This window comes from Mauremys reevesii, linkage group 1, assembly GCF_016161935.1.
Source record: "Mauremys reevesii isolate NIE-2019 linkage group 1, ASM1616193v1, whole genome shotgun sequence".
NCBI lineage: Eukaryota > Metazoa > Chordata > Testudines > Geoemydidae > Mauremys > Mauremys reevesii.
Window position 1 is genome coordinate 301,160,064 of NC_052623.1, and position 18,048 is coordinate 301,178,111.

The 18,048-nt window shown below is 39.5% G+C and overlaps 1 long non-coding RNA gene across 1 annotated transcript; it reads left to right on the forward strand.

Moving 5' to 3' along the window:
• Positions 1–6,445: 6,445 nt before the first annotated feature.
• Positions 6,446–16,622, forward strand: LOC120397588. The gene is made up of 5 exons (XR_005593880.1): positions 6,446–6,540; positions 6,630–6,739; positions 8,006–8,074; positions 15,041–15,154; positions 16,336–16,622. It is a non-coding gene; the product is annotated as an uncharacterized LOC120397588 (long non-coding RNA).
• Positions 16,623–18,048: the final 1,426 nt, after the last annotated feature.

Here is an 18,048-nt window from a genome sequence, read left to right on the forward strand (position 1 = left end):
TTCTTGCTTTGCAGGCTCGATTGTTTTATGAACAGATAACAGTGATTTGAAAAACTAGAGCTCTTAAATCAAATTTTTCCAGCAGTGATTTGTACATGCACTTTAAAATTTTATTCCTCACAATGGATACTGAAGCTTTAAATATTAATGTGATTTTAATATTGCATAGAAAAAGACAAAGGTTGAGACCTTCTTATATTTTAATATAATTCCTACAAAGTAAGTACCAGTTATGCATTATCAAGGCTTGATTCAGCTAGTGGCACATCAATGAAAAATAACAAATCTGAGCTTCGTGCCATGAAGAATGCTGATCTACTCTTTCATTATTCACTCCAATCTCATAACTTTGGTGGCATACAAGGCGTGAAATGCATTGTCAAAAATATATAGTTCAGAATACAGTGCCATTAAATACTTTATCCAATTGGCCACAATACTGCCAAAAGGATTGAACCTTAAACTGAGCCCTGTTCTTCAAAAAAAAAAAAAAAAAAAAAAAAAAAGACACTTCAATGTGCTTTCCAGCTGTTTCTGCTGATAAGTTTTTTTTTTGTCAGCATTTTTTTAAGTCCAATGAAACAAGGCTGTTTTTTCAGTGAGGGTACAACACATTGGTTTACTACCATCTTATAAAGAGATTTAAAAAAAACAAACCCACCAATGATGGCATCTCTGAAACTATTGTTGAACAGTTAAAGCTGGGGATTGGCTGATGCCCTCCTTTTTGGCCTAAAAGGAACCCTGCAGTTAGCTCCTCTTAAGGCAAGTTTAATGTTTTTATATCACACATTTACTGTCTGATTTTGAATTAAAAAAATCTTGTATGATTTTAATCATTTGGGGGGAATTCTTCTCCTTGGGGTGGGGTGGGGGTGTGTTAGGATTGATAGTGTGTTAGGAACTGGAGGCCTACTCAAGGAAAGCACTATGTAGGAATTACCTGTGTAGGAAAGTATAGGGAGGAGGTGATGATGGAACAAGGGTGGGATGGGGCCAAAGGATGTGCATGAAACGGCTTCTGCTGAGTGGCTGTATGAATGGTCTGCAAATTGGGGGTGGGGGAGACAGGAGTCAGTTATTCAGACTGGCTGCCGACATGAGTATTTAGCCTGTAATTAATTATTGTTTTATGGTGAAGCATCTAGGATATTTACATAGGCATGATGACTGAAATTCTCCCCCCTCCCCCACCCCGCCAGAAAGGCTGTGTGAATGAGCTTTGTGCTAAGGAATTATGTGGGGTCTGGGTGGATATGAAATCCTCCCAACAATCCATAGAGAGGATAAGGAGACACTAATGTCATCTGTCCATGAATGCTAAGCTGCTGCTCTGTCCACATGTGGTTTGGGATCATTGGATCAGCACAGTTTATGCATTCACTGCTCATATCCCTGATTTATCTACAATCTCCACTTTGCTCTCTTTTAGATAAGTCGTAGCAGTGATTGGCTTCACGGCCACAGGTGGCTGCAAAGGTGACTCCACTTGACCTTACTATAGCATGTCCTCTGCTCCACCATCCACTGCAATGCTTGGTGATTCCACTACATTTTGGACCCTCTGTTACTACAGAGGGGAATGGGCAGCATTAACTTTCTCTCTGGTCTGCAACTATTGTTTTATTATCTACAGACGTAGCAAACTTCAGTTCCGGACCTGAAGGGCATCTGCTGTGAATTATTATTATTTGCTTTGTGGCAGTGTTTAGAAGCCCCAGTCGTGGACCAGGACACGATTATACTAAATGTACAAAGAGAGAACTAAAGGGTGGTCCCTGCTCCAAAGACCTTATAGTCTAAGTATGAGACAAGTGATGACAAGTGGAGACAAATATATAAACAATATTGGTCAGCATGATAGGTGATGATCTCAGGACACCAGCTACCTAACTGTTGTCAAGATTTTTGTAGGCATCATGGCAGTTTGAAGGAGAACAATGAGATAATTTTGCAGAGGTTTATGGGGCGCTTCTCCCAAGTGTGAGGGACAGCAAGGGAGAAAGCATGAAGGTTGTCTTCTTTCATATGCATCACAAATCGATGTAGATTGTTCAGCCATCTAACTGCTACATCATCAAGGGTTGGAAGGTGTTGCTGCCTGCCCTCCAATCAGCTGTGTGTAGTCCTCCACTGCATGTTTGACCATCTGTATTGCTGCCCTGCAGTCACATTGTGGCAGCCAATCTGGCTGTTCAGCAGCCTGTTAAGCTTAATCCAGGACCTGCTTCTTAGGTTGCAAACAGGTGGATGTAAATTAGGGCTTCTGAGGATCATCAGCATGTCTATCTCTCTAATCCAGACTTGCTGACACTCCGCCAGGACATAGCTGCCGGCCTTGATAGACCATTGTTCTTCCAAGACTGGCACTGGGCCTGCAGCACAGGACATAAGTGCATGAACAGCTACTGCAAAAGGATGTTGCAAAGTCACTCAGGGCAAGTCAGCAGAAACTCCAGGTGTAGGCTTTTCCTTCTGCAGGTGGGCACCTCTTCTTGTGGGAAGTGTGCATTCTTTAGCTGCATGAAAGGTGGCTTGTTTGAAAATCTAACAAGTAGGTGGTGGAGGCAGCATGAAGAATTCCCCTCCTCAGTTCCCTGCATGTTCAAACCTGGGATTCCATTCAAACACAACTGCTATAGTGGAATATAGAGTGAGAAGCCGTCTCCTTAGACAGCTAGGTGCTAGCTCCTTTGTAGCTTTAAGGAGAAAGACCACCATCTTGAAATGGTGATCTCTTCAGACTGCCCTACTTAGCAGCAGTTATAGATTCCAGATAGCCTTCAGAGTTAGCCCAAAGTAAGTAGTACACATAGCAATAGTCAGGAAAAGTGGCTACTGTTGCCATCCAACCTCTCAGGCAGAGTCCAGCTGTGCCAATTTTCATAAAACAAATATTCAAATAAAGTTGATTTGTTTGTTAGCAGCTTGCTCTGGTGACCAATAGTAGCTGGAATCATACTAATGAACTTCCTCTCAGGAACTTATTCCCTAGAGGAGTGATGGTCCCATCTAGAAATTTATATATTCTGGGCCTCCAGAGCAACACTATGTTGCCATGCAAGTTTAATGGGGGCTAGGTATCAAATTATGATCCAGGAAATGGAAACTTTTTCAGAGTAGATTTTTATTTGTTTGTATGTTTGAGTTGGGGTGTCATTTGGAATGCTGATAAGGCTGGAGCTTTGTGCAATCTTTTTGCCAGGTCAGGATAGGGCAAGAGAGATTACAGAAGGCTGATATTTGTATTTATAGCTGGATGAAAACTGGCTAAAAGTCAAAACTACGACGTCCATACACAAATCTATTGTCTATGTAGACACCTTCGGTGCAGTAGACAAGGATTTCATTTCACTACAACAGAAGTTACTAACAATACCTTGTCATTGCAATTTTTCACACGTTTTCAAGTTTTTCTGTTTTCAATATCTGAGTAAACACATCTCTCCAACCCACTGCCATAGGCTACTAGGCTGGAACAGCGGAGTCTCAGCTGCGACTCAAACATAATGAAAAAAATGAAAACATAAAAAGAGTGAGTTAATGGCCACAGCCATTCCAATAGGTCCTAGTCCCACAGGCATTGCAAGTTTTGTAACAACCTGGAGAGAGTGACATGATATTGCTTTTACTTCTTTTGTTGCTGGTGCTACCATCTCTAGTGTCCCTGGGGAATTGTCCAGCAAAAGCACTTCTGAAAATAGTATGACTTTCAGTGTTCAAAGACACTTTGAGAAAATCAGTGATACTTTTGAACAACACAAAATCCACAATCCTTTTCCGTCCCCTTTTTCCAGCCAATAAGCTATTAAAAGACTTCTATATTAAGGGAGTTGGTTAAGGTAAATATAATGGAGGGTATGAGTTCCAAGGTATTTAGAGCTGGGCAAGTAACTGCATCCATTTTTCTACCCAGGTGTTTTCAAATATTTAAACAAATTCACTCAATCCATTTGTGCCACTTCTGAGTTCCGTTTCTGCCGTCATTCTTGCAGTTGAATTTTACTACTCAGAACACCTGCACAGTGAATTTTAAGGTCACTTGTGTTCAAACACTTTTTGAAAGTAATTTTTTAAATCATCTTTTGTGGTCATTTGCATTTAGAAACATGATTATGAAAGTTCTGTTCATCCAGTCTGGGAACAGAAAGGATATTGTGTAGTTTATTTGACAAGCAGAGCTCATAACAACAGCTTGAACAGCAAGGCATAGCGGAAATGAAATTCATAAAAAAGTCATTGGATAATTTCAGCTAACAAATTCAAGAAAATAGCAATCTCTTTAAAGGAATAAAACTCCCTTTGATTTCAGTGAAATCAAAATTAGGCCAATGCTGATTACTTTTAAAAATCCCACCCTATGGGTATGTTCTTCCCTTATAAATATGTCCATGAACTTCATTCAGCTTTAGCTGAATATGCAAAAATTCTGGCAGCAGCCTACCCATAGGCTACTATGAAAACATGCAGCTAACCATTACAACACTACGATTTTACCCTTGATTTACAGAATTTAAATGGGGGGGGGAACACTTTAAGACAAAGAACAGCTGAGTAAATATTTTTCCATCTAGCTTTTGCTGATGTCCACAGAGTACAAGAGCAGGTGATCATTATTTTTATGATATATTTTCATTACTAATATAATAACTGTAGTACTTAAATATAATGCCATTCTCAGGGGACGGTGGGCACATGGGTGTTAGAAGAAAGAAAGCGGTTACCCTTTCACCCTTATGCCGCTAAATCCAATAAAATGAAATTAGAGGTATGGGAGGATAACAGGATTATTGTAGCATCATCATTTCCTTCAGAATGTATCCCTTAAATTTGACCTTTGCAAGAGTTCATTATGCTAGCATTGATAGATCATGCTCATAGGAAAAAGTCATCCTGAATACCTGAGGGCTGCTGAGTTAACTGAATAAACAACTGCAGTGTGTAAGTAAATGTATGTTTAAAATGTGTGTAATTTCAAGGAGAAATGTCAGAGTTTTCCTAGTGAATTTCTTTTTTGATTGTGTGTGTTCGTAGACATATAAAATTAGGTGAAGGTGCTTGGAGATACTGTAAGATGGCATGGGCTAAAAAGATAGCAATAAATTTTCCATGTAGCCATCTCTACATTTTCACATTAGGGAGAAAACTCCACAGTTTCCCAGCTTTCCAAGTTCCCAGCCAAGATCAGCAACTAGATTAAGGTCAGCTAGCTGCAACTTTATTCATGAAAGACTGAGGTGATGTTTGTGGGGAGACTGAGCCACTCACCATCTCCATATGTCAGCTCCGCTGAGGGAGTTGCTTTTGAGTAATTAAGGAGATTGTCATTACGTCTGGTCTCAGTTGCTGAGATTGCTTCTGGAAGAGATCAGAATGGCCATGAAAGTCAGTGCCCTCAAATAAAATGTAATACTCATTTCCTCTAACCTAGCCTTCCCTCAACTGCCCCACCAAAATCAGATTTAAAATCCCAAACCTAATCTCCAGCTCCCATCTTGAAGCACCCAAACTCCCTACAGAATGGGGGAAGAAGCAAAAGATATTGAGTTCTTGGCTCAGATCCTCAACTGGTGTAAATTAGCATAGTGCTGTTGACTTCAGTGGAGCTGGACTGATCTATACTAGCTGAGGCTCTTGCCCCTTGTGTTCATTTTAACACATGTGTAATGCACTCAAATCTCATGATGATGGATGAGTTCTGAGAAGCTAGATGGACACTCACCTTTGTAAGGCACTGGGAGATCCTCAGATGAAGAGTTCTATGTTAAGAATTATTATTATTATTTTATTTATTATTAATGTGTTGCTTTCAGGTGCAACTTTTGGTTCTGAGGGTGGAATGACAACATAAAGATGCACCATAATCCATACATTGTTGTTAAAGGATATAATCAGGCTGTGGTTGATGGAAAAAATACTCTGAGAAAAATGCAACTCTTGCAACATGTTCAATCATCAAAATATTCATTATTGGCTTAAAAATGAGGGACCAGACTCTGCATCTTCTGTGAGTAGAGGGTAGCGGAAGCATTCTCGGGAGTGAACTGTGAATGGGGAGAATACTGGCTCCAGTGAAAGCCCACTCTTTCCCCAATCCCATGGAAGCCCTTTTAAGAGTGCTTTGTGAAGACTGAGCACCAAGGAGGGGACAAGAGGAACTGGTAACATTAAGTCCTCATTATATTCTTCCCACCTTAGCAACATGTGGAATCCCAGGTTAAGTTAAGGATGATCTGTCACCATTAACTTATGCCAATTCTCCCACAGCTATGTGAAATAATCTTCTCCCCTGATTATTTGAGGCAGTGACCTGCAGAGAGCCAATGGGATCATTACAGAAATCAGGCCGCCCTGTGGAGTACAATGGCCAGGAAGCTGTGAAGGTGCAGGAACTCTAAGATGAGCCTAAACTCTTTGCTTGTTCCATACTAGGCAAACTTTACCCACCTGAAGGACTTATCAGGCATGTAGTCGACTGCACTTATGCATACGACTTGAAAAAAAAATACCAAGCTACACCACATTTTATGACTCATAGAAGTAAGTATGTGCAGCATCAAACATCACACACCAGAGGAATTCATAGTACCCGTGGTATGTTACGGCATGATACATGTTTGCAATTACAGGGTACCTTCCATCCACTGGAGGCACTGGGAAAATAAGTGATTTATTCAGGGTCATACAGGAAATCTGTGTCAGAATCAGTCATAGAAGCCTGGACTCTTGATCCTGACCTGTGAGTTAACCACAAAACCATCCTTCTGCTTAAGAAGTTACATGGATTTCCTAAGGAAAGGTGCTTCAATGGTAGCAGAAGCAAGTCATTGTTTGGGTGCTGCTGTGTTTTACGAGTTGGTGGTGACATCAGGGAATCAAAATTAAATTGAGAATATTAAGAGTAAGATGAACTCTGCTGTTACAATACACAGATTATTGCTCTACAAATAGACATGATAGGTAAACTATGCTGAATGCCCATCTGCCCCTCACTAATTGGGGTATTCAGGACATGATCCTGATCCTACAGTTACTTTATTTTTATTAAAATATATGTTGGTCACCTGTAAACATGATTAATTGTTGTTCATTATGAAAAATATTATCCTTTCACTTTTTGGAAGATAAATAATTTACAAATCCACAATTTACTGATTCATTATGTAGTAAGAACAGTAGTTCATAATTCCCTTTTTAAAGGGATTTTCCAAAAAAGGAATCAGATAATACTGATTTAGATTTTAACAGTTTAATACAAATCTGCTTTTGTTTTATATTTTCTCCTGGGCACATACATATTGTACTGCAAGGGAAGAGTTCTCTTCATTAATATTTGTGGAGTCGACCTTCCAACCCCTTATTTGCATGTGTAAGGATAAATCTCATGAATAAGGGTTTACAGAATTGGGGCCTCTGATAGTTCCATTTCCTCTTTAGAAAGAATTGGATGTCTTGCAAATTTCATGCATTCAAATTAGCCAGCCTAAAATTGGTGCTGTCTGATTTGCATTTTTTGTGGACTTCATTATAAAATTCAGATGGAAATCTCTTTCAGTAACCTTAAAAGTCCTTTCTTTGGGAACTTACTCTAAGATTCTTTTAATTTGAGGCTTCTTTTTTCCTTCATTTTTCTGTAATAAAAAAAACAATTCAAACTGAATTTGATTAAAATTAAGGATGGTTTAAAACTAAGATGGATGAAGATTAAAGCAAAGATTGAGGGCAGTGAATATTAATTATGACTAGAGATGGTACTCATTGGAAGCCAGATCTTGTCTACACTGCTTACAGCTTGGAGTATGGGGGTGTGAATAGCAGTGAGCCCTGAAGTGCTGTGCTGCAACTTCCCCCATGTGGATACTAAGGCCATGAACCGAAAGGTTACTAGTAAAAAATAACTAACTTCAGTCTAGTGATGCAAGAAGCAATTATTTATTTGCTCCTGATCATAAGTTTTACTTTCATACTGCAAAAATGTAACCGGATGTTTTTTCATGCATCACAGCACTGTAAAGTACTGATCCTGCCAACACGCATCCTTGGGAGTCCAATTAAATTCAACAGAACTACTCAAGTGAGTAAAGTTACTTGCATGTGTGAAGGTTCACAAGATCCACCTTGATTTGAATGTTTCCATATCTTTGGTTATCATAATACTGTATAGGTTATACTATAATGGATTAATTAAGGGCAATCAAAATAATTAAAAAAAATCAAAATCTCACCTCATTAGCAAAAACCGATGTAAATTTAACAGCATTTACAAATAAATATATCTGAAAAAAAATCTTTACCTATCTGTCCAGACATAAGCTTAGGGCTCTGCTTCTTCTACTGTAGTCAGTAAGGGAAATGATTATCTCAGTTACAATGGCTCAACATCACTGAAATCATAAGGGTGCATGGATGTCAATTAGAGGAGAATGTATCTTGGTTACATCACTTTACAGTGCAGAGTGGGGATCCAGGGAATATACCTCCCAGGACAATTTTAAGTGATTCTGCTCACATTGAAGTCAATGGAAAAGTTCCTATTGACTCCAAAGGTTCAATACTGGGCCCTTAGCATTATAATGAACTGTTAAAAGAAAAATGCAGAACCATGAACTCAGGCCTTGGCAGGTAAAAAATCTTTTGGTCCGTTTTTTGTGAGCATTGAGGCTCACTCCTGCCAGGTGACTTCAATAGGAGATGGATCACATGTGTAAGGTTAAGCAGGTGCTTCAGTGTTTTGCTGGATTGGAGACAGACTGCTTAGACCTTTGCAGGATTGAGCCCTTGGAGATAAAGCTTTGTGTGATGTAACCTCTGTTCATTGGCACCCTCTCTTCTACATTTCCTTTGTATTTTCCTTCCCTCCTAACACAAGTAGCATTTTTCTCTCCAAGGAAGACTACTAGTAAACATAGGTTACTAAACTGTTAACAGAGACAAGGAACAGCATAACATTTATCACAGATATGCCTAGTCAAAAACAGCTATGGTTTGTGTTCTCTATTCATATGCAGTGTGGTAATTGATTTGTAATTACCTTCTTTTTTTCCTGTGGCTGGTAGCCCTAAAGATTTCCATGTGTTCTGAAATTACTTTTAGTCCCTTACTTATTATTTCACTTTAAGGAATGCAGCAACCTTCCTTCAGTAATGGGAAGAAATAAATCGATTAGAGAAAAGTTAACGTTGAACTGAATATGCGCTACAGGGGAGAGCTAAAAGAGATATTCTCAAATGATTTGGTACACAGGTGTCCTAACACAGCTCTGAAAGCTTTAAAACAAAAGGAGAAGATATGCTCCTATGTAATACCTCGGGTAAACATAAAGGATTCAGCTGTCTACGTCGTATTTTGCAGTTGAGATGAAAAGCAGTGCCTTTGTTTTACTGATGCTGGGTTATGCATAACTGTGTGTTTGAAGCTTACAGGAGCCATTTTGTAGTCACTTGGTTGTCCTGTTCTATGTTTCCTTTGTTTCTGGACCTTTTATGTCAATTTTCGCCCCCCATATCCTGTGTTGGTTGAGATTTGCAAACCTGACTAATCAGATTCGGTTTTAATTGGAGTTGCTCATTTAAATTCCCTAGTCAATCACTAAAATCTCAAATGATCTTTTGTCCATGTTTTGATAAACAATATTTTGTTTGTTTCTCTCTTTAGTTATGGTTGAGTTTTGCCTTGACTATAGAAAGGGGGCAGGTGTTATTTCAATTAGATCCTACAACCAACCACAGTCTTAACCTTGGTTGCAGTTCTGAGCATACTCATTTGGCAATATCCTTGTTAAGCGTTTAATTTATGTGCTTTTCAGGAGGCAAGCCTCTTTTCTAGGCATAATGGATACCAGAGAAGGTCCCACATAATGGACTTATGTAACACAAATGTAGGAGTTACTGGGTGAAATTCTATGGCGTGTTATACAAGACGTCAGACCAAAAGAGCTAAGGTCCCTTTTCGCCTAAAAATCTACAGATCTATTTTCCATCAACCACTCAGGATAAATACTTTAAAATCAGTTTTTGTATTCTGTTTTCATGATCATTTTTAAATACTTAACTTTAGTGGGAAAATTCTGGTTTGTTTTGCTCTCCATTTAAAAAGGTACAGTGTGACCTGACTCAGTTTGTGATTTACAGGTCTCTGCCCATATTTTATACTAGTTCATTTTCCTTGCTGTTTTGTTTTTCTTGCTTCTGCTGATTCTTGTTTGTAATCTAATTTCCCCACTCATATTGATCTCACTCTTCTCTACTTACATTTTTTTTGCCTTTATTTATAACATTTTTCACTTGAGAAGAACCAGATTTTTTAAGCTTCCCCCCACAGTCTTTCTGCCATATATTGGCTTTGATTTTTAATGTCTTGCATTTTGAATAAGAGGCCACAGGTTCAGAATTTAATCGTGTAGAGATCATCATAGCACCTGCCTATCATTGTTTCCACGTGCAACATCATACCTGGAAATATAGTAGTCAGTATCAAAAGCAGAGTGGCAGGAGCCAACATGAATTGGAAGAGTCAGCCATAAGCCAATGATCTTCCCTATCTGTCTGACTGAGAACACATTGGTATTTAAGATTACTATGCACAACCCATTGCATATGATTTTGACCTCACTTCAGTTTTACAGTGATTTCCCTCAAGTCCAACAGAGTTACTCTCATCCTGCAGTGTTGTAATGTAGATCAGAATCAATTCTATTTATTTGTTTTATCCCTCATTCCTTCTTTCACTAATTCGTTCCCCATCGTCTATATATTTGACTAATTTGGTAGCAGGATATTATTTTGAATAATGACAGGACTGTGTGTCTGAATTTCTGCAAGGCACCCGGGAAAGTTATGATGGTGTTTAATGCTAATGAAAAGTAATAGCCAAAATTGTACCACTGAGACACAGTGCTGCAGTGTGGAGTGCACATCATACAATTCCTCTTCTGAATTCCGGGAGAAGGTCTGGTTCCATGGTTAAGATCCTGAATTGGGATTTGGGAGATCTGGGTTCAGTTTGTGGCTCTGCTACAGACTACATTTTCAAAATCCCAATGTGTTTCAGTTCTCCATCATATCATGGAGATGACAATATTTCCCTACTTCATAACATGTTGAAAGGACAAATTCATTAGTGTTTGTGAGGTACCTTGGTGATGTGGGCCATAGGAATACCTATATAACTAGAGATCTCTGGTCTGGAGGGGAGTTATTGCAGAGTACACCATCCACAGTCTGTTCTCTCTACATTGTCCTGGCTTTCTCCTCCCTTTTTGGGAGATGTGCACCCCAAGAGTGCATGGGTGGAACTGTTCCTATGCTTCTGGGAGTGCAGGGATGGCAATTTGTCCTTGGTCATTGTGGGGCTGCATGGTATGTTTAATCTGGCTCAGTATCTCCAAACCTATTTAGTTCTCTACAAACGATGCGGCTTTTTGGATAACTTATTATTTCAGCCAATTCTTTCAAGCTTTCTTCCTGACAAATAGCAAAATAGGCTATACAAAACTGCGAACAATTTCAGACTTCAGAAGTAGAGTTAACACAGTGCTCCCACATTTCTTCACCGCTTTTCATTTTCTTTCACCAGAACTATTTTCAAAATACAACCAGCTCAGATGATTGCCACACATTCACTGCAATTTTCACTTAATTTTCTCACAGTCGTGGGAATTAGTGTAGCCCCAGGAGAACTTATTCAGCACCATTTATTAAGACGCTTTGCTATAGAACAAACTGCAGTCTTTCCAGTTTCCTAGCAGGAAGAGCGTCAGAGTTCTTGGAGCCTGGGAATGCTGCTAGGAATACTAATAGAAGAATCTTCTTTGATGCTCATATTTTCCTGATTTTTTTGTAAAGCTTTCCCTAATGTCTGTAAAACATAGATGCTTTCAATTTCTATTATATCTATGTGTGATCTTTTCCTGACTCTTGCTTTTGCTATAAATGGTATTTTTGCAGTAAGACTACTCTCAGTCATCTCCAGTATCTTCTTACAATTAAAAGGATATGCATTAGGTGATTGATGTGGTTCACAAAGATGGCTCCCTGTGGGGGACATGAGTTTCTGCCTCTGGGCTAAACTCAAACATCCTAACAATATGTGACATCAGCTATAGAAAAATATCTGTTTTGGAACCCAAAGAATGCACATAGTTTTTGTCAGATAGTATGTCTCTTCCCTCTGGGTCTCAGAACCAGAAGGGGAACGTTCAAACTGTTTACTTGCTGTGGAAGCTCTATTTTTTTTATACAAGAGGGGACACTTGAGTACTTAATCTTAGGACAAACAAGTGATGAGATGGAAGGCCAAGGACTTGATTTAGGGAGAAAAAACATTTGTCTGAATCCCTCTCTTTTTTAGCATGTTATCTAGAGGGAACTTAAGCATGTATCTTTCCTTTATGAGGAGTAAGAGAAACTTTTCTGCAGAAGACTGAAATCCCATGACCATTCCTTAGGCCACGGGTAGTCAATTATTTTTTTTGTCAAGGTATAGCCAAGGTCCAGACACCAGAGAAAATCATAAAAACAAACAAACAAACAAAAAAACCAAAACAAAGATAATAATAAGTAAATAAAAATATTCTGGGGTACATTCAGAAGCATCTGGTGGTCCAGATTTGGCCTGTGGTCCGCCTATTGACTGACCCTGCCTTAGACTATGAAGATTTTGTTCAAAGGTAAATGGTGGAATTTGTACAGGTGTTTACACATATTTTTTCAGCAGTCTGAACTGTTCCCTCTTTCCCTACTTAGGGGGTTCCCAACTTTTTGCTGGCACAACCCTATTTTTATGAAGTATTTCTTGCCAGCACCCCAGACAACATGGAGGCACCATTTTGCAGTACAAAATGGCATCGTCCATACAGCATGATCTCACCAGTACTGTACAAGTGAGGTCATGCCACATGGAGGATGCCATTTTGTAGAGCAAAGTGGTATCCTCTGCACAGTGTGACCTCGTATGTATGATGTGTGTGAGGTCACGATATGCAGAGGATGCCAGTTTGTAGAGCTAAATGGCATCCTTCGTGCATCATGATCTCACACGCAGCGTACATGTAAGATCATGCTGTGCAAAGCATAATGGCATCCTCTGCACTCTAGAGATTGCTGTGACCCCATCTTCTGGTGGTGTGATGCCATTTGGGGTCATGACCCACAGTTTGGGAACTGCTGCCTTACTTAAACACAACAATTAAAAATAATTTGCTAAGGCTCCTGTCACAATAATCTTTCTCAAGTCTTAAATAGTGTTAATACTGGAAGAGATTTTCCAAAGTGCCTATTGAAAGCCAATGGGACTTGTGCTCCTAAATCCCTTAAGCAATGTTGAAGTACTGTTTAGGAGGTTCCATTGGTTAATTGAATCCAGCTGGGACTTAGAACCAGGAACTCCTGAGTTCTAGTCCCAACTCTGCCACTAAACTTTTGTGTGTTTTTTTTTTTTTGAGCAAGTCACTAAGGGGAAAAATTTGACAGCTACCTAAAGGATTTAGAGGCCTAAATCCCATTCTCATAGACATCTAGGTGACAAAGGCGTTTTTGAAAGAGGGATTTACACTGATAAATCACTGAAGTACTTTAACAAAATGTAGCCTCTTTTTCCCAATCTGTAGAAAATTGATGATAATACTTACTCCCATACCTTGCAGGTTTTTGTGAGGTTGTATATTTTGAGAACTAAAGTGTTAAGCATTATTATTATTGTGGTATGACATTGTAAAACAAAAAAGTAATTAGTTTCAGCTATCTTTCAGCATATCATTATTTGCATATGATTAAGAGGAGTGGTCAAAATTGTCAAAACAATTTAGCTTTGATCAGTACTTTCACTCTTGAGCCACAATGTAAGGCAACAAGCTTAATATCGAGATGACAAAAAATCAATTATAGTCTGAGGCCACACTGGGTGAAAAAGATACAATTGATCTGTTATTTGTAGATAATACTGCCCTATCATTTAGAGGTCTACAAGAAAAATGTAACATAAAACCTGGGTCTTCCACAATGCATGTGAATGCCCTAACCACTGGAATCTTTGCTGTTCTGGGTTGGCTAGTGACCTCTCTCTCTCTCTCTGTCTCTGTCTCTGTGTATCTCTCTCTTTTTTTTCTTTTTAAATTAATTCCATCCTGGACCTGATGGAAGTTTAACTGAAATTGGTACATTTCCTTGCAAAGTTTTGGTTTTGACAAATTGGCATTGTCTGATGGGAAAAAATGATTAGTTGAAATGTTTGCTTTTGATTGTATATTAAATAATGCACCTGAGTTTGTGAAAGCTCCTGCCACTTTAAGTGCACAAATTATGTCTATACAAAATGAACAGGCTAATATTACCTAAATATGTAGTGGTACATATGGTGAAACAGGTGGGTTTTAGTAATGTGTTTTCTTTGAAGGAGGAGACTGACTGCATAAATTAATGGGGAGCATATGGGTGGCATGCAACATGACATAAAGCTGTAAATGTATGAAGGAGACAGAGTGAGTGCTTAAGAGCAATACTTAAGCTGAGTAGACAGAGCAGGGATGATGAGGAGATGAACACAGATATGTAGGTAGGTGCTGTGTTATGGTGCCTTCAGGATGAAGAAACTCAGGAACTGGAGAGAATGTTGGCAAAGGAAAATAACTTTGGTGGCAGATTTTGAATGGACTGGATCAGGAAGAGTTGGTTGCAGGAGAAGAGGAAATTTCAGAGGAATCATCAGAATTTGGAGAATGTATGGGTGTGAGGGGGAAAGGAAAAGAGAGGAGCCGAAGTTCGCTGTGTAAGGTGGGAAATGATGATGTGATTTATAGACAGCAGTAGACAAAGGAGATAATGGTGAAGGGAGAAATGGTTTATGTGGGAAGATAAAAAGCTCAGTGTTGGAAATAAGCCTAAGGTGAGAAATCAGATGTGAGAAGCTGATGGAGACACGTGTCTGGATGGAGATCACGTCGTCTCCTTATAGTTCCCACAGTTACCATAACCACATCCAGCTGGTGACTCAAAATTTAACCCACCGCCCTTACCCCTATTCTTTTAATTGTCCCTCCATTCAGGTGTCTTACAGAAACTAGCTCTTGGAGTTGAAAGTATAAAAGAAGAAAAATAATGGCTGAAAACAACCACCACCACAGCCCAATGGCACTTTTTCTCTTCGCTCACCCACATAGGTGAGTTAGCAACATTGACTTTCTGCAGGTGGTGGATATAGTCTTAAACTGATAAGTGGTTTTAATCTGTCAGAGGAGAAAAATTCAGATGTTCTAAACTTCAGCAGTGAAGTCCATGGGAAGATCCTCATGGACTTCAATGGGCTTTGGATCATCAGCAGCATCCTATTTCAGACTTCTTTCCATTTCCCTATAAAATCTCCTTCCCATCGCTATACACCCCCTACAAAACTCTGTGCGGCATGATGAAAGCACTGAAATGCCTTTACTAGAGCTGGGGAAATGCTGGAAAATTCATGGGGAGAGCAATTTCACCTCCTCCCTCTTTTTTTAACCACTTAAACGTTCATCTTGTGTCATTGCACTCCTTCTGCCCCCCTCCCTTCCCTTACATACCTGGGCAGGGGATAGGCACGAGATATCCTCTAGTGTTTTGGTGCTTAGTTTACTCACCTCTCTCTCTTTTTCTGTATTATTCTTTTCCCTTACTTTGCACATTGGACAGAGGGAGACCACAATGCAGCTGCTCTCTCTAAACATGACCTTTTATTTCAGCATCTCCAGATGCTCCTCCACTTCCAAGACTGTACACTGTGCTATACTAAAGGCTCTGTTTTCAAAAGGGCATCCCCCCTGTTCCCAAATCCTCCTGTCAGTAGAGAGCGGACGGGGAATTTGATATTTTTTTCAGTTTTTTTTCTTGATTCACTGATCGTTTTTCATTTTTTAAATGTATTATTTTTTTCATTCAGCCTTTAAAACAAGTCCATTTATTTTCTGGTACAGCTCTCAATCCCAATGTCATTGGGATTTTTAGTTTCAACCACAGAAATAGCACTAGACTACTCATTCCTACTCCCACTTAGCGTCAGTTGCTGCTTTAATTTTTATTGTATCTGAGTTATTTCAACCCCAAAGAGGATAAAAAAAAATCAGATTTTCTTCTAAAGTGTGATATTTTAATTATGGTTCTTTTATCATTAAAGTCTCATTTGAAAACTCCTCTGAATCACATATTACTTTATAAATGTGCCTGGTTTAATTATTGGAACTTAGCTGATCCACAAATGTTTTCAGCACATTTTCACTTTGATTTATTATGCTCTTTGTAGTGCATGTAAACAAACCCCATTAGCTCTACTATTTCCACAGTGGAACAAGGTTTTCTTTTTGTTTTGCAGGGTTAGGCGTTGTGGTGCTTCAGTATAGAATCTAGTGAGATGAGTGATAGTGCTCTGCAGGACAAATGATTGCTGACTAAAGAAAGGAAGAGTTACAGAAGGAAGAAAAATAAAAATGTTGCAGGACTGACAACTGTTGCTTTTCCCCACCCCCACGAAAATAAACTAAATTAAACTTCAATCAGACTTCAGTTCCACACCCTGAATTAAGCAAGCTGCTAGAGCAATAGTGCTCATTTGAGTAGTTACTATTAGAGAGTTTACACTTCCTGTTCCAACCCCATCTTCCACAGCAGGCTAACTGTACTTGTGCATTCCAGGGCATTGTATAAAAGCCTTTCACCACATGGAGACATCTTTTTATTTATTTATTTATTTTACTGAAATATGACTTTGCTCAATGGAGTTGAAATACAGTGGTGTCAATGAGGGAAAAACTCAGAGAGAGCCTTGTCATAGGGAAAAAGATGGATTGCCGATCGTGTGGTTGTAGTGTAACTGAGCACCGCTTATCATGACACTAGAGGCAAACAAGAATATTATGGCTGTGAAATCCTTCTCATCATCTCATATATAACTGTTGGCGCTTAAGGTCCAGGCTCTGTAACCAGAGGACAATCTCTGTATCAAAGGCGGCTAGGTGTTGTAAACTGCCCTCCTGAGGTCTACCTGGGTATTCTTCCACCATATTAGTTATTGTCTGCAATGCTGCCCTACAATCACAGCATGGAAAGGAAACCAGCCCAAGCTGGTGAGTAGTTGTGGTAACTCTGGATGAGCCTGAGAGTAACCTGTTGAGCCTGCTCCAGGATCAAGTTGACAAAGAGGCAGACACAGAGATGGACTCCTGTATTTACATAGTGTGTTAGACTCTTTTCCCAACAATGCTTCCACTCTATGAGAAACTGTTTTTCAGCTTCTTGGTAGTGCTGTTCATCCATGCATGGGAAAGAGCCTATAGCATTCATGTTCAGGAGCATGTGAGCTGCCAAAATGCAAAATCGGAGCTCAAGTTCTCATCTCAAAAAGCAACAGACAAATTCAGTCTGAAGGAATCATTGTCCAGGGGGGGTCCTATTAGGGCCTATGTTACAATCCTTAATGCTGGGGTCAGATTTCAAGGTGCTGTACCTCCATATCAATGGAGTCTCAATGGCCTAGAAGGGGTATCCTCCTCCAGCTAGCCATAGAACATGAAGCACACGTCATCCTGTTTTGGGAAACACACTCTACTACTAACACTCAACCAGCAGTTCCTGGGTTTGCTGTGGTATCTCACTTCCATCATAATTCATAAGCAATATGGAATGGCATCCGATGTTAGGGAAGGTATTCCAGCAACTCCAGTATCATCATCAGGTCCAAATGATAGTATTGAATAGCAGGCCATAAAAGTGAAGAACCTGACTCTTATCAATACCTCCAAACCTGTGGCTGCCAACTGGTCAACTCCTTTATTACCCATCTTCTTAGGACTTTTAGTCTGTTGTGGAGACTGTGAAATACAAGGCTCAAACAAGAGAGGTTAAAGAGGTTCGGTTAAGTATTGCATGGGAAATGGGACAATGAATAGGAAATGAAATGCCAGACATCCCCGGAGCAAGACAGCTCCAAGATTACCATGGCATGTAGAGTAAGCACCATGCACAATCCCCTAGTATGGGTATAAATAGTGTGTAGATAGTGAGGCACTGCTTAGGCGAGTAGAGACAC